This window comes from Neovison vison, chromosome 6 (assembly GCF_020171115.1).
Source record: "Neovison vison isolate M4711 chromosome 6, ASM_NN_V1, whole genome shotgun sequence".
Taxonomy (NCBI): domain Eukaryota; kingdom Metazoa; phylum Chordata; class Mammalia; order Carnivora; family Mustelidae; genus Neogale; species Neogale vison.
The window spans coordinates 108162963-108189964 of record NC_058096.1 but is presented as its reverse complement, the minus strand read 5'-3'; the positions used below and the strand labels follow the sequence as shown (position 1 = coordinate 108189964).

The 27002-nt window shown below is 38.3% G+C and overlaps 1 protein-coding gene across 3 annotated transcripts in view; it reads right to left on the bottom strand.

The window, feature by feature from the left end:
* Positions 1–27002, bottom strand: part of MAP3K13 (mitogen-activated protein kinase kinase kinase 13) — a 168265-nt gene that overhangs the window by 94725 nt on the left and 46538 nt on the right. The window lies entirely within an intron of this gene.

The following is a 27002-nucleotide window of genomic DNA, read 5'->3' as shown; positions in this document are numbered from 1 at the left end:
GCGGGGAGGGAGGGGGTGGTGTGTGTGTGTGTGTGTGTGTGTGTGTGTGCTACTCGTGAAAACGTTGTATTGCTATTGAATGAGAAAATCAAAATAGAATTTCGGTGGAATCAGGGCTACCAAAAATGCATATAGAAGAATCACTCTTTTATTCATTAGAGCTGTTTTCTTTACTCCTTTCTTGCTGTTCAGCAACGTGCCTGCTCTGATGTGATAAAAAACAAATCAAAGTCAGGGAAAGAGTTCCTAAAACTAGTGATGAGTAAGAAATGTAGCCCTGCTCACCAAGTCTCCTAAAAGAAAACAGTAGGGAAATATTAATGGGAATAGTGGTTAAGGAATATATATACATATTTAAGACAATATTACATAAATGCAATTTTTTTTAAAGAATAATGTCATTTGCTCACCTTTGTGATGCATCAAAGTGGGTGTAGAAGAGCAATGCTGCATTTAAATAAAGTAGGTAAATATTTCCTCATTAAGACACAGCTCCAAAACAGCTCTTAATGATTCTTAGACCAAAGTTTTTTTAAAATAAGATGCCTTACTATATTAAAACAGCTATATTAAATTCACCCAAGAGCTCATGACATTTAAAACTCTCTAATTAAAAAAAATTTTACCAGCTTTATTGAGATATAAAAAAATGCACATATGTAATTTGTACAACTGGAAGAGGTCAGAGTCATGCAAATACCCACACACCATCGCCACAGTCAAGACACTAGACATAATCAGAGGGTTTTCTTGTGTTCCTTTGTAGGTTTTTTGTTTGTTTTTATGGTAAAACTACTTCACATGAGATCTACCCTCTTAGCAAATTTTGCAGGGCACAATATAAGACCACATTGTTAACTATAGGCACAAAGTTGTGGAGCAGATTGCTAGACTTACTCATTTAGTAAAACTGAAACATTACACCCATGGAATAACAACTCCTATTTCCCTCCCCTCTCATCTTTGGCAACCCCTATTGTATTCTCTGCTTCTACGAGTTTGACTCTTTTTGGTATCTCATAGAAGCGGAATCATACAGTATTTGTCTTTTTATGACTGGCTTGTTTCCCTTGGCGCAATGTCCTTCAGGCTCATCCACGTTTTCCCAAATGACAGAATTTTCTTTTTCAAGGCCGAATAATATTCCATCATAAGTATACACCACATTTTCTTTATCTGTTCATCTGCTGATGGACACTTGGGTTGTTTCCATATGCTAGTCATTGTGAATAGTGCTGCAGTGGACATGGGAGTGCAGGTATCTTTTGGAGATCCTGATTTCAGTTCTTTGGGGCATATGCCCAGAAGTGGGGTTGCTGAATCATATGATAGTTCTATTTTTAATTTTATGAGGAATCTCCATACTGTTTTCCACAGTTGCTATCCCATTTTACATTCCCACCAACAGGGTACAGGGTTCTAAATTCTCCAAATTTTGCCAACATATGTTATCCTTTTCTAAATAGTAGCCATCCTAAGAGGTATGAGGTGATAACTCACTGAGGTTTCACGTTGTATTTCTCTGACAATTAATGATGTTGGGCACATTTTCCTATGCCTATTGGTCATTTGTATGTCTTCTTTGAAGAAACATCTATTCAAGTCCTTTGCCCAATCTTTTTTTTTTTCTTTTTTAAGATTTTATTTATTTATTTGACAGAGAGAGATCACAAGTAGGCAGAGAGGCAAGAGGGAGGGGAAGCAGGCTCCTCAATGAGCAGAGAGCCCGATGTGGGGTCCCATCCCAGGACCCTGGGATCATGACCTGAGCCAAAGGCAGAGGCTTTAACCCACTGAGCCACACAGGTGCCCCAAGTCCTTTGCCCATTCTTGACATTGGTTTTAGCAATAATTTCTCGAGATGACACAAAAGCAAAGGCAACAAAAGCAAAAATAGACTATATCAAACTAAGAAGCTTTAATCAACAGAATGAAAAGGCAACCTACAGAATAGGAGAAAACATTTGTAAAACACATATCCGATAATTTCCAAAATATAGAAGGAACTCATAAAACATGATAGCACAATAAATGAATCATGATATTTCTTTACTCTTTATTTTAAAAATGTTAGAAGTTACACAAAAGTGGAGATTAATATAATCCACTGCCCCTAGACCCTATCATTTCACTTCATGATTACCAATACTAAATAGCAATACTAAAACCGATCACAACTTTTTTGAATTTGGGAAATCCTTGATGCTGGAACAACAGTAGCTAATATAAGGCCTCTGTTATGAGGTGTCCAGTGACCAAGAACATTCTGAACAGAGATCTTCCTCTATTTCTTAATCAGACTATTTGTACAGTTAAAAGGAGAGTGGTTGCATGTTTCTGTGTGGCTTTGGAGGGTTCAAGCCTGACACTAGTGAGTACTGTACCCTGCTTAGCTCATTTGGAAAAACAAAATGCAACAAGACCCTCCAGGACTATTTTACACACAGCAAAGATGTTCAGGGCACTGTTCTATGTACTCAAACAATAGAATATCATTGGCAAGTAACATATCCAGCAAATTTCTCTAAACGAGCTTACTGTGGAGTATCACTATGGAAAAGATGGACCACTAGTATTGCTTAAGACAAGTACAGGACTGGTATAGGCCTAGTAGCCCTGAGGGTACCACACTGGCTTATATCAATACGTCCATGGACCGAGATTATTTTAGAACCCATAAATGGAAAGGAATTAAGAATATACATCTCTGTTTCTTTTGACAACAATCAAAACTAACCAGGGTACACAAAAAGAATCAGATTTTTTAGAAAATGATCTTTTTTTCCCCAAAAGTTGGTCAACAAGATGTTCAACTCTGTTATGGAAGCCAACAATTTGTTATAAGATTTGACAGCAACACCATCACTCAACTAGTCTACCAGGGAGGAGGGTAGTCTCTGGTGTAATTCAAAAACACAGCCTATAAGTGGTTCTAAACACAGCCACCTAAGAAGTTGGCTTTAATGGTACTGGCATAAAAACAGACACATAGACCAGTGGAACAGTGTAGAGAGCCCAGATATGGACCCTCAACTCTATGGTCAATTAATCTTCAACAAAACAGGAAAAAATATACAGTGGAAAAAAGACAGTCTCTTCAATAAATGGTGCTGGGAAAACTGGACAGCTATATGTAGAAGAATGAAACTCGACCATTCTCTTACACCATACACAAAGATCAACTCAAAATGGATAGAAGACCTGAACGTGAGACAGGAATCCATCAGAATCCTAGAGGAGAACATAGGCAGTAATCTCTTCGATATCAGCCACAGCAACTTCTTTCAAGATATGTCTCCAAAGGCAAAGGAAACAAAAGTGAAAATAAACTTTTGGGACTTCATCAAAATCAAAAGCTTCTGCACACCAAAGGAAACAGTCAAAAAAACAAAGAGGCAACCCACGGAATGGGAGAAGATATTTGCAAATGACAGTACAGACAAAAGGTTGATATCCAGGATCTATAATGAACTCCTCAAACTCAACACACACGAAACAGGCAAACATATTAAAAAATGGGCAGAAGATATGAACAGACATACAAATAGCTATCAGACACATGAAAAAATGTTCATCATCATTAGCCCTCAGGGAGATTCAAATTAAAACCACATTGAGATATCACCTTACACCAGTTAGAATGGCCAAAATTAACAAAACAGGAAACAACATGTGTTGGAGAGGATGTGGAGAAAGGGGAACCCTCTTACACTGTTGGTGGGAATGCAAGTTGGTGCAGCCTCTTTGGAGAACAGTGTGGAGATTCCTCAAGAAATTAAAAATAGAACTTCCCTATGACCCTGCAATTGCACTCCTGGGTATTTACCCCAAAGATACAGATGTTGTGAAAAGAAGGGCCATCTGTACCCCAATGTTTATAGCGAAATGGCCACGGTCACCAAACTATGGAAAGAACGAAGATGCCCTTCAACGGATGAATGGATAAGGAAGATGTGGTCCATATACACTATGGAGTATTATGCCTCCATCAGAAAGGATGAATACCCAACTTTTGTAGCAACATGGACAGGACTGGAAGAGATAATGCTGAGTGAAATAAGTCAAGCAGAGAGAGTCAATTATCATATGGTTCACTTATTTGTGGAGCATAACAAATAGCATGGAGGACAAGGGATGTTAGAGAGGAGAAGGGAGTTGGGGTAAATTGGAAGGGGAGGTGAATCATGAGAGACTATGGACTCTGAAAAACAATCTGAGGGGTTTGAAGTGGCGGGGGGGGGGGAGGTTGGGGTACCAGGTGGTGGGTATTATAGAGGGCACGGATTGCATGGAGCACTGGGTGTGGTGAAAAAATAATGAATAATGTTTTTCTGAAAATAAATAAATTGAAAAAAAAATAAATTAAAAAAAAAAAAGAAGTTGGCTTTATATGTAATCTGGCAAATAAAAACGAGCTGGCTATATGGACTTGCCATTTTAGTAAGATGAACTTGGTCAGGGTTAGCATGCTTCCCTGTACCACAGAAACACCGACAGGGCCAACAACAATTTCTCCTGTTGAATATCATGGGAAATCTTTGGGAAGAAAAGTTATCTCCTCCAAATTACAGAAACTGTAGAGGTAATTCTTGGAGGAAGCCATTGTTGTTTTGGGAATAGAAGGAAGGTAGGGAGAGGGGGCCATGAGAAATGTACATTTAAGAGCAGCACTGCCCAAAATTTCCTGCAATGATGGAAGTATTCTATAATTCACACTAATATAGTAGCCCCATGTGACGTTTTAGCATTTAAAATGTGGCTACTGTGATTGAGGATCTGAATTTTAAATTATATTTTAGTTCATTTAAATGTCATTTTATTTTTATTATGTTCAGTTAGCCACCATATAGTACATCTAAATTTTAAAATAAATACTCACATGTGGCTCGCTAGTGGCTACTGTATGGGACACGACAACTCTAGAGTTATCAAGCAAAGTCCCATCATCAGAATTATTTTTTTTATTTTAGCATGTGGGCATGCCAAGTGTGGAGGACTACAAAGTCATTATCAAGGTGAGAAAGCACTTTTAAGAATCAAATGAAACTCTTCAAATTTCAGTAATGACTGGAAGATTACTCTGGTCCTGCTTCCCAAGAAGATATTCAAATTTCATTATTAGAAGACAATCTAAGAATAGAAGTTAAGGTATAATTATTCTGCTAATAAAAAGTATGAGCTAGGGGGCGCCTGGGTGGCTCAGTGGGTTAAGCCGCTGCCTTCGGCTCAGGTCATGATCCCAGGGTCCTGGGATCGAGTCCCGCATCGGGATCTCTGCTCAGCGGGGAGCCTGCTTCCTTCTCTCTCTGCCTGCCTCTCTGCCTACTTGTGATCTCTGTCTGTCAAATAAATAAATAAAATCTTTAAAAAAAAAAAAAAAGTATGAGCTAGTCCAGGATTGTTTTTAAAGAAAAATTGTTTTTTTTTTCTTAAGGAAAATTACTCATTTAAGCCAGAATCTAAGAGAAGATCAAAGTATTATGATCCGATGACAATTTCTGTCAGAAATACCACAAAAAAGGATAATGACCTCGAGGCTAATGCATGAAGATTCAGATTTCTTCCACAGGTACCAATGTGTAGTAGTTAAAAGCTAGTAGAGAGATCTGGGTTCAAATCCTGACCCTGCCACTTACTAGTTTTGTAAGTTCGGGTAAACTGGAGTTTCTGTGTTCTCATTCTTTAAATGGGAATAGTAACAGGCCATGCCTATTATGTGAAAGTTAATACATGAGAAGGCTAGCACAGAATCTGTAATATAAAAGATACTCAGCAAATGATACTAGTAGCTATTTTGTTTTATTGTTGTTATTCAAATACCATGGGCCATTCTATTCTCAGCAAGGGAAATTTCAACAACCGTGCAGATCCAGGGATTAAAAACCACAGAAAAAAACACATGTTTGTTTTGCTTATAATAAACTTCAACAGATCTCTTGTAGGAAATTCTTTAAAAATATGTATTAGGGACACATTTTCCAAAGAAAAGCTCATCCAAATCATTTTCCTTTGGTAGACTGGGCTGTACCCAAGGAGGAGGGAACCTTCAGGAGGTTAAACCAGGTGACCAAAAACTCAGTTCATAGGGAAAAAAAAGCTAAAATTTCCCAAGAAAACCTGTAGTTTATATACAATCATTTGAACTGATACGGAAAACAACCTACTAGGTGGGAACACTGGCTGAAATTCTTTACTTTCATATCAGAATGTTAACTCTAACTTTCCCTGTTTTCAGAGCGTATGGTTTGATAGCGTGGATAGCAATGTCAATTTTAAATATTCAAATTTCAATATTCAAAGACTGCAGCAAACTATTACTTCCATTTTGTTGTTGTTGCTGCTGTCTAGCTGCCATTAAATACCTAGCTGAGAAAGCGATTTTTAAGCAACATCTAAGGGAAAAATAAATTATTTTAAGTATCATGAAAATGTGGGTGCCTGGGTGGTTCAGTCAGTTAAGGATCACTAAAATTTGTCCTTGTACCAAAGGAGATAGATGGATCATCAGAAAGCTACCTCTTACCTAAAATATCATTAACCTAGTGCCCCTTAGCAGAATCATTGTCACAGCTTTCATGTTATGCCTTGCTTTTATCAAGAATTATCATAAGGAACAGCAATATTGTTTCTGTGTTGTCCATTACCTTGCATGATGTCTCATATACCAGCAATTCACACAAAGAATTCATTTTAGAACTTAATACCAGGGAAAAGTTTTCTGTTCTTGAAAAATTATTAGGCACCCACATTTTCAATAACAACAATGTGATTATATTTCCATTTTTATTATATTTCCATTATATTATATTCCCATTATATTTCCATTTTTTTTTGTTCCTGTCGGTGGGAAGCTCAAAGCCAACTTTAGCCTCAAATATGTCTATCAATCTATATATCTATATCTATTTTAGCTTTTGTCATTAGCAAAACCTCCTCCCTGCTTTGGGTTTGATTTCCCTTTTATTAACCTTATTGTACATATATTTCATGGTAAGGACTACAAATCCTTTTTGAAACAGACTATAAATAAAAATGTACACTAAACACTTACCTATTAACCTTTAAAAAGATGAGTCTCATGCCCATAAATTCTCCAATCATCTTTATGATAAAAGATAACCCTAAAGGTATACATCATTATAGCAAACTTTGGAAGATATTTTGACTTAAATGGATTTGAAGTCTTTAATATTTCTCATCAAAGTATAATAAAACATCTAGTCAGCTGGAGAAAAGCAATTGCTTAGAGATTTTATGTGCTATTTGGAATAAATCTTAAGAGCTTAATGAAGTTTTAATGTATTATCCCTATCAAAAGGATGACTGCAAACGAAGGATGTAAGAAATCTTCTCTGATTAATAATGAAGATGCAGTGAAATAAATCAAAAGAAAATGGATTTCTCAATTAATAAAATATTTAGCATCCCTGAAATACACCATTCCATAATATACGAATTCTGGCAAGGTACCATAAACCTAACCTTTTGGGGTCTAAAAATAGTATCTTGAGTTTATAAAGGCACTTTCCATATTGAAAGAGTAAAAGGGAAATTTATATATTACTTCACACATCCACAGAGACTTGGTGCTACTTCTGAGAGGCCAGGTAAACCATTTAACTTCTGTTCTTCTGAACCGGTTTTAATTTCCACCCTTCTTAGCTAGATACGGGTTGGCATTTCCACTTTAGCTGCATAGTGCAAGCAAGAGAACTGAAGAGCAAAACATAAGAATAGCAGACATCTGCCATTTTGTTTTTAGTCTGCTCCTGCATCTTCTGCATTGAGAACACTGGCTCTCCAGCACTCTCAGTCCAAGTGGTTCAGAGGGGGCCGCAGCCACCTGAGGCGAGGGCTCCAGGAATGAACACATGGCACAGAGCCCACCATGCCTTTTGTGCTCAAATATCTTCCTTATATAAGTGTGTTCTTTTCACATACAGGATACCTAAATTCCAGAAACAATGACTGGGAACAAATCTGGTCATAGACATTCTTTATAAACAATCCTGTACTTCGCTTTACAATTTACAAAGTACTTTAAAATAGGGTAGATATTCGTCCTGTTTCATATGTGAGAAAATTAAAGTTCAGGAAGACTGGCTCATCTAATCTAATCTAGCTCTATCTAAACTCTGTAACCTACTGACTCTACTTTTTTTTTTAAAGGTTTTATTTATTATTTTTTAAGATTTTATTTATTTATTTGACAGAGAGAGATCACAAGTAGGCAGAGAGGCAGGCAGAGAGAGAGGAGGAAGCAGGCTCCCTGCTGAGCAGAGAGCCCTATGTGGGGCTCTATCCCAGGACCCTGGGATCATGACCTGAGCCGAAGGCAGAGGCTTAACCCACTGAGCCACCCAGGCGCCCCAAAGGTTTTATTTATTTATTTGACAGACAGAGATCACAAGTAGGCAGAGAGGCAGGCAGAGAGAGATGAGGAAGCAGCCTCCCTGCCGAGCAGAGAGCCCTATGTGGGGCTGTATCCCAGGACCCTGGGATCATGACCTGAGCCGAAGGCAGAGGCTTAACCCACTGAGCCACCCAGGTGCCCCCCGCTACTTTTAAATTCTATCCATTACCCCTTGTCCCTCCCCCATTAAAGACCCGTTTACAATCATTCAATGACTAAAAATTAAAAGTGAAGTAAAAAAATTGTTTCAGAGTTTCATGCAAAGATGAAAAAGCCAGTTCTTAGTCTCAAGGACATTTGGTGAGATGACCGCTACACAAATTGGTGAAAGTACTAAATCAGTGGGGTACACAGGGATGTTTTTCTTGAGTTTGGAGAACAACACTAGAAGGAAGTTAAATGACATTTGGGGGTGAGAATAGTCTTGCTTGCATGGGACTGTCCTACATACTGCAAAATGTTTAGCACTCTCCATGCCTATACCAGCACCAGTCTTTGTCATAGCTTTAAAAAAAAGCCCCCCATATTTGTCTCCCTAAGCACTAGGGGATTGGAACTGTCCTACTTTGAGAGCTACACAAGCTGTAGAATGGTGCTCTCTGCTGCCCTCTGCTGACATACAGAGGTAAGATCAAAGCTCTTAACAGAAAAAGGCCTGTCCTGTCCTTTGGAGAAAAATGTCCCAAGAGCAAAGAAGGTGCATGGTGTTGAGGCTCTGTGCGGGCCCTGGGAATGTGGGGGTGAGGCTGAATAAAGGCTCGGAGCCATTCCTCCTGGTCTAGACTATAGCCAGTATTTACCGTTTACTTGTCTTTGGCAAGTTGACATGTTTGTAAAGGGAATAAAGGCTTGTCCTTATACAAACACACCCTGTCCTTATGCTGTAGTTTGCCCAGGGCTTGAACTAGGTCTTCTCTTTCTGATACAATGATTATTTGGGGCTGGGTGGTTACAGTCAGTTATAAAAAGGAGGCAAACTGGAACTGGGCCTCCAAGGGGAAGGATTTGGAGAAACTGGGTATGAGAGAATAAGGACAGTTGTTCAAAGATAGTTTTAATCAGGATGTCTGGGTGGCTCAGTTATGATCCCAGGGTCCTGGGATCAAGTCCGCCATCAGGCTCCTTACTCAGCGGGGAGCCTGCTTCTCCCTCTGCCTGCTGCTCCCCCTGCTTATGCTCTCTCTCTGACAAGTCAATGAAGAAAAATCTTGAAAGAAAAAAAAAGACAGCTCATGTGAAATGTAAAGCTGATAAGGCACATACTAGTATTTTTATTCCAAGACAAGACTGTACGTGTCCAAGAGCAGTAGCTATGGAACTGGAAGTCAGAGTAGATAACATGTCAACATGGAATCAAAACTGGCCTGTTTTAAAAGGAGCCTTACACGACTCTCCGTAAATAGGCTCACACCATACAGATTCACACTCCGCACCACAGCCCGCTGTTTATTATGAACACCAAGGAAGGGAACAGAGAGCACAGGACCCAAAACCATTTCAGCAAAGTATGTGTTTTAAAGTTTACTTGTAACTAGAATGATATGTGATGTCTAGGGAATACACTTTATACCAAATGCTGAAGCCACACTGGAAAGCTCTTGGTTCTCCCTTACATGTAATCATGCTACCCCCAAACAGAGTAATACCTCCTTTACTACTAGTAGCAAAAGATAGTAGCTGCTACTAGTAGCAACCTGCACTCAATCACTCAATCTATCTATCTACCTATATCTATACACATTTTAAGAATATTGCTTCTTCATAGGTTCCGAATTATTCTCCTCAACTAGACAGAATTAAAAGTTTTACATGTAACGTTCATGAAACAAGCAATAAATAGATAGACCAGAGTATTGGTGGGGGCAGGATGAACATAGTGGTTACTTAATGGCCTGAAAAATCAATATATAAATCAAATATCCACATTTTTGTTGAATGCCATCTATGTTCAAGACACCTGGACATGTGTTGGGGGGTGTATTTATAGGGATAAATCACAGATCCCAATCTCAACCTATTTCATTAAATAAGATAGAAGCACAATCAGCAGCAAAATAAAAAATTGCTATTGTACCTTAAAATCATAACAGAATGTGGAGTCTATCCTCCAGTATTCGATCTCTTCTCTTTTCTTCTAGGTATAGAGACTTTACCCCATCCCCACTCTTAACGTTTTCGGTGGGTGCATGCTATGCTGCTGAAGACTTTCTTCTCCTAGCTGTAGAAGTGACCACATAACTGAGTTCTAGCCAGTGGGGTGAGTGGAAGTGAAGTGGGTAACTTCCAGGTGTTCTTATCTAGGAAGCTAAGCTGCTGGTGCTGGGCGCTCTTCCTTCCCGTGCTGAGTCAGCTTTTACTGGGCAGATGGCCATACCCCCAGGCTATAGCAGAGCAACAAGACCATTAACTTTGGGCTTTGAATGTTCTAGTGGATCAGAGTCCTCTATCTGTACAGAAATACCTGCCTACTTGAGGATTGTTAATGAAGGCCTTAGAAATAACAGTCTTCCTTTTCTAAACCATCAAATTTTGTTGAGACTCTGACTGCTGTTTAGCCTGTATCCCAAGTAATGTATTTTGTTGCCTAGTGCTATATGGTTATTTCCTAAATAAGACAAAGAAGAAATGATTGTTCCAGACATCTGAAGAAGAAATACTGACTCAGAGGATCAAGGACCTGGGAGAAACTTTAAAAGTCAAATCTACTCTGTCTCCTTTTTTTTTTTTTTTAAACATATGAAGAAATTGAGGTTCTGAAATTTGTCCATAGTCTTGGAATTTGTGCCAGAGCCAGGAAATGATCCCAGGTCTCCTGAGTGTTTTGTAGTACATCATCTTGTCTGTGTGTAAGATCACAGGGACCACAGTTGCTCCTTCTTTCTTTTCTTGACACAGTTAAGACTCACTCAGTACTCCTGGGACATAGAATACTGTCCTCAGTTCTAAAGGAAAGCCAGCAAGATTTTTTAAAAGACACGCGTTTTGTCTCAAAGGTATCTGAAATCCAGCACAAGAGAAGATTCTAGGATAACTAGATGGTACTACTAAAACAAGGACAAAGAAACAAGAACATAGACCCAAACAATTAGTCGGCGATTCAACAAGCTCTAAGTGGAAATACTCATACAAGTATTATAGAAGCTGCTGCTCCTGATAACAAGTCCTTTGAAATTCAGAAAATATGACTAAAGAATACTTGAATATCACCTTACACCAGTTAGAATGGCCAAAATTAACAAAACAGGAAACAAAATGTGTTGGAGAGGATGTGGAGAAAGGGGAACCCTCTTACACTGTTGGTGGGAATGCAAGTTGGTGCAGCCTCTTTGGAGAACAGTGTGGAGATTCCTCAAGAAATTAAAAATAGAGCTTCCCTATGACCCTGCAATTGCACTCCTAGGTATTTACCCCAAAGATACAGATGTCGTGAAAAGAAGGGCCATCTGTACTCCAATGTTTATAGCCGCAATGGCCACGGTCGCCAAACTATGGAAAGAACGAAGATGCCCTTCAACGGATGAATGGATAAGGAAGATGTGGTCCATATACACTATGGAGTATTATGCCTCCATCAGAAAGGATGAATACTCAACTTTTGTAGCAACATGGACGGGACTGGAAGAGATTATGCTGAGTGAAATAAGTCAAGCAGAGAGAGTCAATGATCATATGGTTTCACTTATTTGTGGACCATAACAAATAGCATGGAGGACAAGGGGCGTTAGAGAGGAGTAGGGAATTTGGGTAAATTGGAAGGGGAGGTGAACCATGAGAGACTATGGACTCTGAAAAACAATCTGAGGGGTTTGAAGTGGCGGGGGGGTGGGAGGTTGGTGTACCAGGTGGTGGGTATTATAGAGGGCATGGCTTGCATGGAGCACTGGGTGTGGTGAAAAAATAATGAATAATGTTTTTCTGAAAATAAATAAATTGGAAAAAAAGAATACTTGAATCAATTCTTAAATGCTTTATTGAAACCTAATTAAACATGCCAGGGCCTGAAAATAAATTTTTGATTCTTACAAAATTTCTTTTTTCCCTTAGCCAGGAAGTTTTAATGCTTTAATCTTATAAAAATCATCCCAAAGCCTTCAGCCCAGGCATCTCTTCTGTGTTGGCTAGTCAACAACAGCCATTCTTTACCTCTGTGGGATGCTATACTCTCACTGAGGAGGAAGAGTTAATGCATATGTCATTGTAGGCACACAGTCTGCTCCAGAGCATGTGAAGAAAGGGGGAAGTTTGGGGGAGATATGAAAGGAAAGAATGCAAGGTGGGGGTTGCTCTGAGGTAGTTAATTAACTTCATTTAGTCATTCATAACAACTTGCTCTACCCTCAAGCTGAGATCTGGTGATAAATACATAGTCCCTACCCTGAAGAACTTTACAGTCTAGAACTGGAAACTCTCCTTTCTTATTACATGTTCACATAGAGAGTTTGAGCTGGGATGGAATTGAAGGTGAAAGAATGCTTCCTCTCCACCTCTCTCCCCCCAAAAACACACCTTCATCTTTGGAGTTGGAAAAACCACTCCTAACCACCTTCACTTTGTTCCTGCGTCCTATTCTGTTCTTTTTCATTCCGAGGCAGTCTTCAGACCAATCTACAGTTCCGTATTTTTCCTACAGTGTCTAGTTGAGAATAATCTGGTCTCTCCGCCATCACAATCATCATTAGCTTTCAACTAGCCATAACAAACAAGTGTTCTGTTTCCCCACAAAACCCACAACCACAGAGCTTATCTTAGAGCCACCCTCCTGGCCTAGGGAACATGACATCCACCTGTCATTGTAGTCTGGAAACAAAAGAGGAGTGTTCCCCAGTCCCCTGTTGAGTTGTTGGTTGCCCCTGTCATGAAAGGATCACAGACGATGCTTGTTCAACTTCAGGGAGCATATTAAGATCTAAAGAAAATTATTACCAATACTCTTGAAACATGTATTGGCCCCAAACTTTTAAATTAGCAAAGCGAAGCCCCACTGAAGACACCTGTAATGAAGGAGTGACCTAAAAAGGCCACATTTTCTTAGCATGTATTTTTAGTATATTAAATGACTCAGAGCTCTGTATTAAATGGTCATCGTTCAAAAGGCCACTCCTCTGGAAAAGAGGCTGGTGTCTTCAAGTTACTCACTATAAATATAAGACGAGGTGTGTGAGGGGAGCATATGATCCAGAAAAAAAGATACTAAAACACAGTGTATCTTTTTCAATACTGCAACATTTGACAAATAAAATGCATTTTCTAAGGAAGCGTGTTTGTTGGGAGCTTCCTTCTTAGGGAGGCTGTGGAATACTCAAAGACTTCATGCTGAATGTATGCTCTGAGTAGCTTTCATCATGAAGCTTTTCAAATTTAGGACAAGTTCCTTTATATTGTCCCGCATAAAGTCCTGATTATATTTTGAAGCCAATGAAAGCATGTTTTCTGCTGCTGCCACCTACTGCAAACTTGAAAAATATGCTTGAAAATTTTTAAAGACAAAATGCAGTCTATATTCATAAAGAATAACTTACAAGCCAGACAAGTAGACTGAGATCAATGTCATCATGTTTTACTTTTAATGAAGCTATAATTATTCCAAGAACTTGAATGATGATCAGTACGTTAACGTTACATGAAGAGGGCAAATAAGCTAAGAACATGCCACAGCTTGACCAATGTGTTTCTCCAGTCTACCTTGTGCACAAAAACTAGTCTATCTTTTCTGTTGAGAAAAAGCCAGTTCAGAGCTACCAGAAAATGGAAGTAGAAAATACACTTTTACTAGTTTGAACAACTCTTGAGTTCAAAAATGATCAAGGTAGATAAACACACAAATGAAGTGGGAGAAGGAGGAAAAGGTTCATGACCAGGTAATTTACAGAAACAGAGATGCAATGACCAGTGAGAAAAATATGTAAATTCAGTATTAAAGAACTGCAAATTAAAACAAAATGAGATACCAGATTCTCCTTGCAAAGAGGCTAAAATTGCTTTTTTACACATGGTAATACACTATTTTAGAAAAGGTGTGGGGAAATAGACCTTTTTTTTTTCCCTTGAGTATAGCTGACACACAATGTTACATTAGTTTTAGGTGTACAACATTGTGATTGGACAACTCTATACATTATGTTCTGCTCACAAGAGTGCGGCTCCCATCAAACATACACTCTCATACACCTCTGGTGGTTAAAAAATTGTTACAACTTTTTTGAAATGTAATTATTGGGCAAGAGGTTTTCAGTAGGCTTAAATTATAAATACCTTTTGATCCAAAATTCAACTTTAAGGGATTTATTCTAAACAAGTAACCAGAAATTTGCTAAAAGGATCTATCTATAAAGATTTCATGAAATGGGGCACCTGGGTGGCTCAGTGGGTTAAAGCCTCTGCCTTCAGCTCAGGTAATGATCCCAGGGTCCTGGGATGGAGCCCCATATCGGACTCTCTGCTCAGCAGGGAGCCTGCTTCCTCCTCTCTCTCTCTCTGCCTGCCTCTCCTCCTACTTTGTGATCTCTGTGAAATAAATAAACAAAATCTTAAAAAAAAAAAAAAAGATTTCATGAAGTGTGAAAAAAAAAGAACATGCTAATAGGTACTATGTAATCCTATATATACATGTGTAGGATAGTCACACATACACACACACACACCCCTAGAAGACTATACACATAATATTAACCATGGTTATGTCTATATGTAGGTGTAGGGATGATTTTATTTTTTTCCCTTTTAATCTAAATTTCTACATTATCTATGAAGTACAAATATATTACTTTTGGGAAAAAATAAAGTTTTACAAGCTGCTCATAAGTGTTCGTTGTTATTTTAACTTATCTAATTTTTTTATTTAAATAAAAATTGGGTTTTATTGTTATCTAAATTATTTTAACTTAAAAAAAAACTTGTTATAGTTTTCCCACTGTAATTTAATTTAATTTAATCTTAAGATTTTACTTACTTATTTGAGAGCGTGAGAGCAAGAGCACAAGCAGGGGGTGGTGCAGAGGAACAAAGGGAGAGGGAAACAGAGAAGTAGACTCCCCTCTGAGCGGGAAGCTTGATGTGGAACTTGATCCCAGGACCCTGGGGTCATGACCCAAGCCGAATGGCAGATGCCTAACTGACTGAACACCCAAGTGCCCGACCCCAGTAATATTAAAGGAGATATCAAATTTCAAGACACAGCTCTCTGGAAACAATTTTGTGATATACTATGCTATAGTAGGTAATATATCTTTTCACAGAATGAGGGATGGTCATGGTTGGCATAGGCTTTGAGGAGGTAGGAGGGCTTGGGACTAAAAGCCTTGACAAGAAGGTGTGTGTGTGTGTGTGTGTGTGTGTGTGTGTGTGTGTGTATTTACTTATTTTGTTTTGCAAGAAAATAGACAAGTGAGGATGGCACTAGGAGATTATGAGAAGAGTAGAAGGGGGGCGCCTGGGTGGCTCAGTGGTTTAAGCCTCTGCCTTCAGCTCAGGTCATGATCTCAGGGTCCTGGGATCGAGCCCCACATCGGGCTCTCTGCTCAGCGGGGAGCCTGCTTCCCCCTCTCTCTCTGCCTGCCTCTCTGCCTACTTGTGATCTCTCTCTGTCTATCAAATAAATAAATAAAAATCTTTAAAAAAAAAAAAAAAAGAGAAGAGTAGAAAGGAAGTTGGGAAACCCCCTCAGGGGGCACAGTCACCTGGTGAAAGAGGATGCCAGAGCTGTACTCCCAGGAAACAGAGGGAACAGAAGAGGTTTGGATAGCTGCTGTGGAAAATGTAAATAGATATGAACTAAAGGCCACCAATCAGCAGTGAGGACTCAACCAAGGAGGCAAAACTATCATGGCAGCAGAAAGCATGATTAGGGAAGTTCAGTGGGTTGGGCAGAGTCAGAGGAGAAGGGGCCAACACTGACAAAGAATGGAGGAGGTGAGACTTGGAGGAAAGGATTGTTGAAATGGCTACTGATGTCCTAAGCTGGACGAGGCATAAAGGGAAAGGGGTCAGGGCTATTTTCAGTTTGGTTACCACAGTGTCTACCACTATGTCTGACACACAGTAGAACAGTCTATGTTTAAGAAAATTAAAAAAAAAAAAAGTGAGGAGAGACTGTGTAAAGGGAGAGGTGAGACAGCTGATAAAACTGAGTCCCTACTATTGATCAGATTCTCTGGGCACAGATAAGTATATCATTTTCAGTCTCTTATTGGCTAGACTTCTCCTTTGCCGTGTCTCTCCCTTTTGAAAATTTCCTGTGGCTTATCTACTCACTTTCCTGTCCTTTGCCACCAAACTTCTTATAAGAACACTATATGCCAGGGCTGGCAGAACTAAACACGTATGCCTCTAGTCCTCCCCCCATACCCACGGCAGGTGTAGCCATAGATGGTGGCACTCTTTCCATTACAAACGTGCAAGACTGAACAGCTCTAGCAAAGGACCTCTCATTCAGTAAGCATTCAACAGAAATTCACTGAGTGAGTGAATGAATGCACGTCACACATCAAGGTAGATTTGGGATCTATCACATCTACTGTTGCCCTTCTTATTCTAAAGTCTTACTAAAACTTGAATACCACCTATGCCAGTATGATTGAAAATGAATAAATAATAGAACTTTATAAACTGTATCTGTGACCTTGTGGAAATGGGCTCCCTTTATGCTACTGGCAGTGGTACCTTAAGCTCTCCCCATACGCAGGAAGCCTTTGCTTATGGTCTATCTACCTAGCTGCATGCCAAGCTGTTTCCAGCTACAGTATTTTCCAGCCTGGAAGTGTTTTAGGATTAGGTATAACTTTCATCTCCCCTGGTTTTTGTTTATCCCATCTCTATTCATTTTCCCTCCATTCTTCTAATTCAGCACCCTCCTACATGTCAACCATTTGTACTACAGAGGACAAAACAACAACAACAACAAACTCCCAAAACAAAAAACAAGGCACTACATCCTTTTTTCTTTGCGTACAGCAATTATACTGGTGAAACATTAATTCCACCTTGCAGGTAGGATTGGGCTGGGCAGTCCATTGTGGCAGACATATTCTTAAGGTGGCTCCTATGCCCTCCACTTCCTAATCTTCACACAGCTGTGTGAGCCCTCCCCTTGGGAGTGAATGAGACTTACTTCCAATCAATAAAATACAGACAAGGTACTGGGTGATTACATGCACATAATTCTGTGATGTTGCTATATAAAACCACAGCTTCTGTCTTGGTGAAATCTTTCCCTGGCTAGCTGTCAGAAAGCAAGTGGCCATTTGGGGAAACCCCACATGGCAGGAAATATGGTGGCTCCTAGGAACCTCTGGCCAACAGGTAATAACAACCAAAAGCAGAAAAAAAACCCAAACTGAAGCTCTCGGTCCTACAACCACAAGGAATTGAGTGCAGTCAACAACCACAGAGTGCCCCAGAGGAGCTACCAGATGAGAATCCAGCCCTGGGCAAACCTTGACTGAAGCCTTCCAAGACCTTAAGCAGAAAGCCCAACTAAGCCATGCTGAGTCCTCTCCCACAGGAATGGAGGCTACAGATGTGTGTTGTCCTAAGCCACTAGGTTTGTGATAATATTGTGATGCAGCCATAGGAAACTAATATACCCACAGAGCTCACCACCATCCCAGCTAGAGACCTCTTGGTTTGCACTTACAGAGGGCAACTAAAACCCCCCAAACACACCTAATAAAGATTATAATGGCATTATCAAATACTCCTGTTTATATAAGTAATAGTGAATAACATAACAGAGCAAACGTCCTGCCTGATGACTCAAATAACCATAGTTACAAACCTAATATTTTGTTAGCGACAGCCGATCTCAGTAGCCACGATCAGACCTCGTGCTATGTTTGTTAATAAGGAGAATTCTGAAAAATATGGGAAATGTAGCCCTTGCCTTCCACTATCCTTTGTTTCCTCCCAGTCTTATCTATGTCAGCTGGGAGTTTCTTTATAAAATGGGTTTCATTCCCCGTATGTTTCTAAAATAGCGAAAGCCTGGGGCACAGGTAAGATGTGCAGAGCCGCTCACAGGCTGCATTCAAAACCACAGAAGGGGCAGATGTGTGGACTGGTTACGTGTCACAGCATAACAAACTTCCCTGAAACTTGGCAGCTTAAAACAACAAACATGTATTATTTTACACCGTTTCTAAAGGTCAAGAATCTGGGAGCAGCATAGGTGGGCGGTTCTGACTCAGGGTCTCAGGAAGTTTCGGTCAAGCTGTTGACCACGGATGCAGTTCACCTCCATGGCTGCTTGTGGGAGGCCCTAGTTCCTTGCCATGTGGACTTTTCACCAGGGCTGTCAGAGTGCCCTCGTGACAGGGCAGCTGGCATTCCCCAGAGCAAGTTAGCAAAAGCAAGCAAAAAGCTGCAGTGCTTTTTATGACCTAGTTCAGGGACTGGAAACTTTTTCTTAAAGGGCTAGACAGTAAATATTTTAGGTTTGCAGGCCATATGGTCTCTACTGTCACTACTCACCTCAGTGGTTTTTATGTAAAAACCACCACCTCTAATACATAAACAAATGGGCATAAACAAATACACAAACAAATGTGCCGATACAACTTTATAAAAACCGGCAGCCAGCCCATGGACGATAGTTTGCCCATAGATCACCCAAGCGGTGATCTGGCCTTCAAACCTATACACCCTCATTCTCCCTTTATTCATTAGAGGTGAGTTATTAGGTCCAGCCCACACTCAAGGGGAAAGGAATCAGGCTCTGCCTCTTGAATGAATAAAAATATCTTAAAACCGCGACAATGAGCTGAACCCATAATACATAGAATGTGGGTTACATATTGCAGTAGTTTCCTAAGGCTACTGTAACTAATTACACAAAGGGGGTAGCTTAAAGCAATGGAAGTTTATTCCCTCACAGTTCTTCAAACTAGATGTGTGAAATCAGGGTGTTAGCAGGGCCATGCTCCCCCTGAAGACTCTAGGAAAGGATCCTTCTTTGCCCCTTCCTAACGTCTGGTGGCTCTTGGGAATCCTTGGCGGTCTTTGGTTTGTAGCTGCTTTGCTCCCATCTCTCCCTCTGTCCTCACAAAGCCCTCTTCTCTATGCATATATCTGCATGTCCTCTCTTCTTCTTACACTTCGACCCACCGCAACAAAGAAAAGTGTGCCCCTCCAAATTCATACTTACGCAGAACTTTAGAATGTAACCTTATTTGTAATTAGTCTCTGTAGATGTAATTATTTAAGCTAATATGAGGTCATACTAGATAGAGTGGGCTTAAAATCCAGTGACTGGTGTCCTTATAAGAAGAGGAAAGGATACACACTTAAGCCCTAAAATATGCAAAGGAAGTTCATAAGACTCAGAATGGAGTACAAACTCCTGACCTTGGCACATAAAGCCATTTCTGAAGCCATCCCCCCAATTTCTCTGTCCTCATTTCCTACCGCTCCTAGTTCTAGGCTCCAGCCAAAGTGAGCTGCTTATTCTCTCACCTACAGGTACTTGACCTTGTTGTTGCCTCTCGCTAGAGTGCTGTCAACTCTTCCTTTTTACTACTTCTCCTTTAAGACTTTGTTCAAATATATCTTCCATCAGAAACCCTTGATGACCTTTTGGGATCTGTTGGAGGTCCTTCCTCTGTTTCCACAGCACCCTGTGCATATTTAACATATTTCTATTATAGTGACTGGAGTATACGTTTATATCTTGCACTAAACCCTAAGCTTCTTAAACTCAGTAACTGTGTCATTTTCATTCCTGTGTCCTCAGCATCTAGCGGAGTACTTAAATAAACAGAAGTGTTCCAGAAATGTTTGTTAGTTGATTAAGGTTACAGATTTTTCTTCTTATAAATTCTTAAGCACAGGATAAAATATTTTTGGTCTGGGATAATTTTAACCCAGTCTTTCATGACCACAGCAGATTGGATTGGATAGTCCAATAGCTACTAGGCCTGGGCAATAGAGGCCTACTGGCGCACAGCTGGCCCGCATCTGCCACACGTAAGTGCAAGCATGTTGATAAATACTGTTCCGAACCCCTTCTACCACTCTCTACCTACCAGGCAATAGGAACTAAGAAGTAGTATTGAATATTCTATTTTTATAATACATAAATCAAAGTAGAAATGTGCTTTGTCTTTTTTCTTTCTTGATACTTGGAAGCCCCTTACTTTAGCAATGGAAATTCGGTTACCTGATAGCAAGAATATTTTTTATTTTTATTGAGATAATTGCAGATTCACATACAGTTATAAAAATAATAGAGAGATTCCTTGTAAATTCTGTCCAGTTTTCCCCAACAACAACATTTTTCTGTCCAGTTTTCCCCAATGGTAACATTTTGCAAAACTAGAATATAGTATGTATCACAAACAGGAGAGCGACATTGATCTGCTGGTCTTAGTCAGATTTCCCCAGTTTTATTTGGATGTGTGTGTGTATTACAGTCTATATGATTTTATCATCTGTGTACGTTCACTTATCCACCACCGCAGTTAAGAAACTGGAGTTCCAATGCTGCAAGTAATCCCTCATGTTAACCCTAATGCAGTATAATTCTACTACATCCCATCTTTTGTGTTCTTACTTTCATATATTTTATATCTTTAGTTTTTATATTTTATAAGAAATGATATAATATTAATTAGAAGACTATCATAACTTAAGGATACATAGTAAAATCTCTGGAGCGAGAACTAAAAATACTGAAAAGCCATAGCTCAATAATTATTAGATCAATCAATTAGATGAATACTATAAAATATTTGATAAACTTCAATCAATCAATCAATAAGTCAGAAAAGGAAATAGGGCACAAAACCCAGATGGGATAAATAGAAAACAAAAAAGTACACACCTAAGTACGACCATATCACTGAATACATTAAATATAGAGGACTAGAAGGACTAGACCGGATTTAAAAAAAATATATAGAGGACTAGAAGGACTAGACCGGATTTAAAAAAAAAAAGCAAGACTCAGCCATATGCTATTTATAAAAAAGATACCTCAAATATAAAACCACAGACAATTCTAAAGTAAAAGGTCGGGGGTGGGAGGAGTACCATGCAAATACTAAGTATAAGAAAGTTCCTGTAACTATATACTATCAGTTAGCCAAAGTAGATATCAAGACACGGTACTAGCAGAAATAGAAAGGGAGATTTAATAAACATAAAAGAGCCACTTCATCAAGAAAACCTAACAACTCTAAATACAGTTGTACTCAACAGCAGAGCTTTCAAGCACAAAACTGACAGAACTAAAGAGAGAAATAGGTGAGTCCACAATCACAGAGACTTTAAAACCCCTTTCTCAGTTACAGATGGTACTAGGCCAAAAAAAAAAAAAAAATCAGTAAGCAGATAGATTTGAACAGTATTCTCAACCATCTTAACCTGACATTCACAAAACACCACACTTAACAACTACAGAATTTGTGCAAAGAAGATTCACCCACATAGACCTTATTCTGGGCCTTAAAATGAGTCTTAGTTAATTTCAAAAGACTTAAGTCTTTTTATCTATTCTTTTATATATCGATAAGATAGCTTATCTAAAAAATCCCTGTTGGGGCACTTCGGTGGCTCAGTCGGTTGAGCAACCAGCTCTTGGTTTCAGCTCAGGTCATGATCTCAGGGTGGTGAGATCAAGCCCTGCATCAGGCTCCATGCTTAGCAAGGGAATCTGCTTGAGGTTCTCTATTTTCTCTCCAACTCCCTCTGCTCCTTCTCCTGCTCACGCGCTCTCTCTCTCTCAAATCAATAAATGAATCGTTTAAAAAAATAAATCCCTGTAATGTTTGGATACTAAAAAACACATCTAATGGCCCATGGGTGAAAAAACAAATCACAAGGAAAATGAGATTTCAAACTAAATGAGATTGAAGAAAGCATATCAAAATGTGTGAGATACAACTAAACCAGCCTAGAGGATATTTTATAGCTTTAAATGTGTAGTTTAGAGAAGAATTTAAAAGCAATGATCTGGGGGCACCTGGGTGGCTCAGTGGGTTGGGCCTCTGCTTTCGGCCCAGGTCATGATCCCAGGGTCCTGGAATTAGGCCCCACATCTGGCTCTCTGCTCAGCAGAGAGCCTGCTTCCCCCTCTCTCTCTGTCTGCCTCTCTGCCTACTTGCGATCTCTTTCTCTGTCAAATGAATAAATTTTTAAAAAAATCTTTAAAAAAAAAAAAAGCAATGATCTGTTTCTACCCAAAAAAGCTGGGAAAAGTAGAACAAACTAAACCCAAAGAAAGAAGAAGAAATAATAAAGTTAAGAACAGAAACCAGTGAAATTAAGAAACAGAAAATGAATAAATTTTCCATAGATAATTTTAAAAAATATTAATAAAATTCTCAATACCTTAGCAAGACTGATAGGGAAAAAAGAAAAACAGAAAACAAATTGTGTTAAGTGAAAGAAGCCAATCTGAAAGGTTACATACATATAATCCCAACTATATGGCATTCTGAAAAAAGGCAAAACTATGGAGACAGTAAAAAGATGAGCACTTGCCATAAAAATGTATTGTTATTGGTTCATCAGCTGTAACAAATGTACCATACTACTGCAATATATTAATAATAGGGAAAACTGAGTGTGGGGATGAGGAAGAATATGAAAACTTTTTGTACTTTTTGCTCATTCTCATATAAACCTAAAACTGCTAAAAATAGTGTATTAATTTAAAAAAATAAAAAAATTATCATTAGGAATGAAAGAAGGGCTATCATATCAGACACTGAAGACACTAAGAACAATAAAAAGATATTATGACTGTTACTCCAATATATGCAACAATGTAGATAATATGGACAAATCTTAAAAAACACAAATTACTTAAACTGACTTAAAAAGAATTAGAAAACTCTAAGTTTCCTATATCTATTAAAGAATTCATAATAAATCAAATTCATAATAAAAATGTTCTCTCCGCCCCCCCCCAAAAAAAAGCTCGAGGCCCATGTGGATTTACCACCATCACTACCACACTACCACCACCCACCACTACTAATGAAAACACAAATTCTGCACAAAGTCAGAAAACACAGGAGGAGGAAACACTTTCTAATTCATTCTAGAATGCCAGCATAGCCCTGGTACAAAAACATGATGAAGACATTATTAAAAACAAAGTTACAGACCAATACCCTTTATAGATACTGACATTCCTCATTGCATCTCACAAAGGTACAAAAATGCTCTGCCAAACACAAGTAAATTGAACCTATGGTTCATGTGTTTATTTATTAATTGATTGATTTGTAGGCTCATACCCAGCACAGAGACCGACATGGGGCTTGAAACCATGACCCTGAGATCAAGAACTGAGCTGAGATGGAGTTGGATGCCTAACCAACTGAGCCACCCGGTGCCCCATGAATCTACTGAATTTTTTAAACACATAGCACAACATGACTAAAATGGCATTTATTACAAGAATGCAAAGTTGGTTTAATGTCAGAAAACTCAAACGATATAACATTAAGAGAATAAAGGAGAATAGCAACACAATCATCCCAGTAGATATAGCAAATGCATTTGACAAAATTCATACCAAAAAATCTCATAAAACTAGGAACAGAAGACAGCCTCTTCAAACTATAAAATGTATCTACAAAAAATTTACAGCAATACCATGCTTATGATGAAACATGAAATGCTTTTCCACAGAGATTGGGAACAAGACAAGGATGTCCGCCCTCACCACTACAATTCAACATACATAGGAAGTGCTCAGGGCAAGGCCTGACACACAGGCGTTCAGTAAATGTCACTAGCTTCTTCGTTGAAGGAGGTACCTGTTCAGTTTTAATAGATATTGCCAGTTTCCCAAAGAGGTTGATGTGGACTCTTTTTAAAATCATCTCTTTCTGTTCTTAAAAATAAAATATTAAAAATAGTCACCCAGAATAACCATTGTTAATGTTTTTGTACATTACCTTTCAGTCCTTTAACTGCATGTTTGTTAAGTAGCTAGGATTGTGGTTTTTATGCAGTTTTGTATCTTGCATTTTAAACTTAACATTAAAACATAAACATTTCCCATGCTTTGAAAAACTTAAAGACTTGTGTATGTGTGATTTTAATAAGTTAGGAAACTTATTTTGTTCTTATTTACAAGTTCTGAAAAAAATATTTTGTAGTCTATCAAATATTTTAAAACAGCATTTATAATATTAAATAAATCATATCTTGTTATGAAATTCATAGGCAACTTTTCTTTTTAAAACTTTTTTCTAGTTTTATTGAGGTCTAATTGATAAATAAAAATTATATATAGTTAAGGTATACAAGGTGGTGGTTTGATATATATTTTCATTATGAAAGGATAACCACAATCAATTAACCCTTTAACCAATATCTTCCATCTTCCCTACCTCCCAGTCTCTTATAACTACTGATCTACTCTCTGTTTCTGAGTTCCAGGTTTTCAGATCCCACATATAAGTAAGATAGAACAGTATTTATCTTTCTGAATTAGTTTACTTAACATAATATCCTCTGGATTCATCTTTGTGGTCACAAATGGCAGTGTTTTTCCTTCTCGTGGCTAAATGATACTCCATTGTATATATACACCATATTTTCTGTATCTGTTCATCCACTGATGGACATGTAGGTTGTTTCCATATCTTGGCTATTGTGAACATGGGAGAACAGATAGCTCTTCAAGATCTAGATTTCATTTCCTTTGGATACATAACCACGATGGGCTTGCTGGAGAGTATTGTAGTTCTACTTTTAATTTTTTGAGGAACCTCTACACTGTTTTCCATAATGATTATACCATTCTCTCTTCTTCTGATATTAAACCACTTTCTACTATTGGGTTTTCCTCTAGTGAGTTTTCATCAGTGAGTATATGTTCATTAGAGATACTGAATGATAACTTGCTTGATAATGCATATCTTTTTAAAGATTGTATTTATTTGAGAGAGAGAAAGTAAGTGAGAGGGAATAAGCACAAGCCAGGGGGAGAGGCAGAGCGAGAAGCAGACTCCCCGTTAAGTAGGAAGCCCGACTTGGGGCTTGATCCCAGGACTCTGGGATCATGAACCAAGCCAAAGGCAGACACTTAACTGACTGAGCCACCCAGGTGGATCCGATACTGCTTATTTTTAACTAATTTAACTAATTTGAGGAAAAATTTGGAACAACATTCCAAAAATGATTGGAAAATTTTATTGGGTATTTTTAAAATTACATTGTTAAATGTTAAAATGTATTAGCATCATTGATATCTATTTTCTTTCTGAGGAACTTAACTCAGTGTAGCTTTCTTCCAGCAGTACTTTAAAAGGCTTTTCATAGGATGTTAAATTTAATTTCTGGTTTATAATATTTCTGAGCATTATTTATGACAAGTGTTTTTCTATATTTTATGCAAAGAAATATTAATTCCTTTTAGTGATACTGCAATAGGATTTCAATTTTATATGTTTTTTTCTTGTGTACACTAATGAACTTAATATTTGGTACTAAAGATTTTGGGGGCCATATATATGAAATTTTATTTAATTGTTCCTTTGAAAATATGGCCTAGATTGTGTGTTCCAAGGATTTACTTAAATCAAGTGTTTCTTTTGATTTTACAATTCGCTTGACTTTTCTAAATTTGGTCAGGAAATTAGCCTTCCGTTATTTTCTCTTGTATTGTGTTAGCAGCTGGAAATAAATTATCTTCAGAATACCCACAAGTCATTACTAAGAAAGTATATTTTAGAAACCATGGCTGTGCCACTTTCAAGCTATGAGGCTACTTGGATGAATTGTGTGGCATTATCTATAAAATGGAGATGAGGTTATTGTAATTGTAATTGTAATCGTAATACCTTCTTAGACGGTTTTTGTAAAGGTTAAACAAGATAAGGCATGGCAGCCCAAAGCACAATGCCTGGCTCACAAATGTTTGTAATATTTTAATAAATCTAGTCAGTCACCAAACCCAACTGATTCTAAATATCATTCAGGTTTATGCCCTACTCTTAATTCTTGCAGCCTTTGCCCAAGATAGTCTCATCTGGTTATAACAATAACCTCCTTATCTCCCTACTTCTAATCTCTTTTCCTCTTCAGTTCATATAGCAGTGATCTTTCTAAAACACAGTCTGAATATTTCAATTCTCTCATGAAAATATTTTCAACAGCTCTCCATCACATCGAGCCATTTTTCCCAAGCGTCCTGAATTCCCATACCTCTTCCCAAGTGTTACAAATGGTTCTTCTTCCTGGACTGTTTGCCTCATCTTTCTTCCTAAAGAATTTACACTTATTCCTCATAATTTATCTTATTTTATCTGAAATAAGGATGTTACCTAATATAAAGTGCAGATTTTATTTCAGACCCTTAATTTGTACTTTAAAAATTTTTTGTTGATAATAATTTACATACATGAAATGCATAGGTCTCAAGTGTTCAGTCTAATGAATGCAAATAATTCTATACATCCTTGTAACTACCAACAAAATCAAGATTTAGAACATTTCTAGGACCCTAGAAACTTATCTAATGGATCTTCCCAGTAAATAAAATATCCTTTTCCTTCTGTCCCCACCAAAAGTTTTGACAAAAAACTTTTTTTTTCAGTCACAGAACAACCAATATTTTTCCCATTTATATTAAAAATAC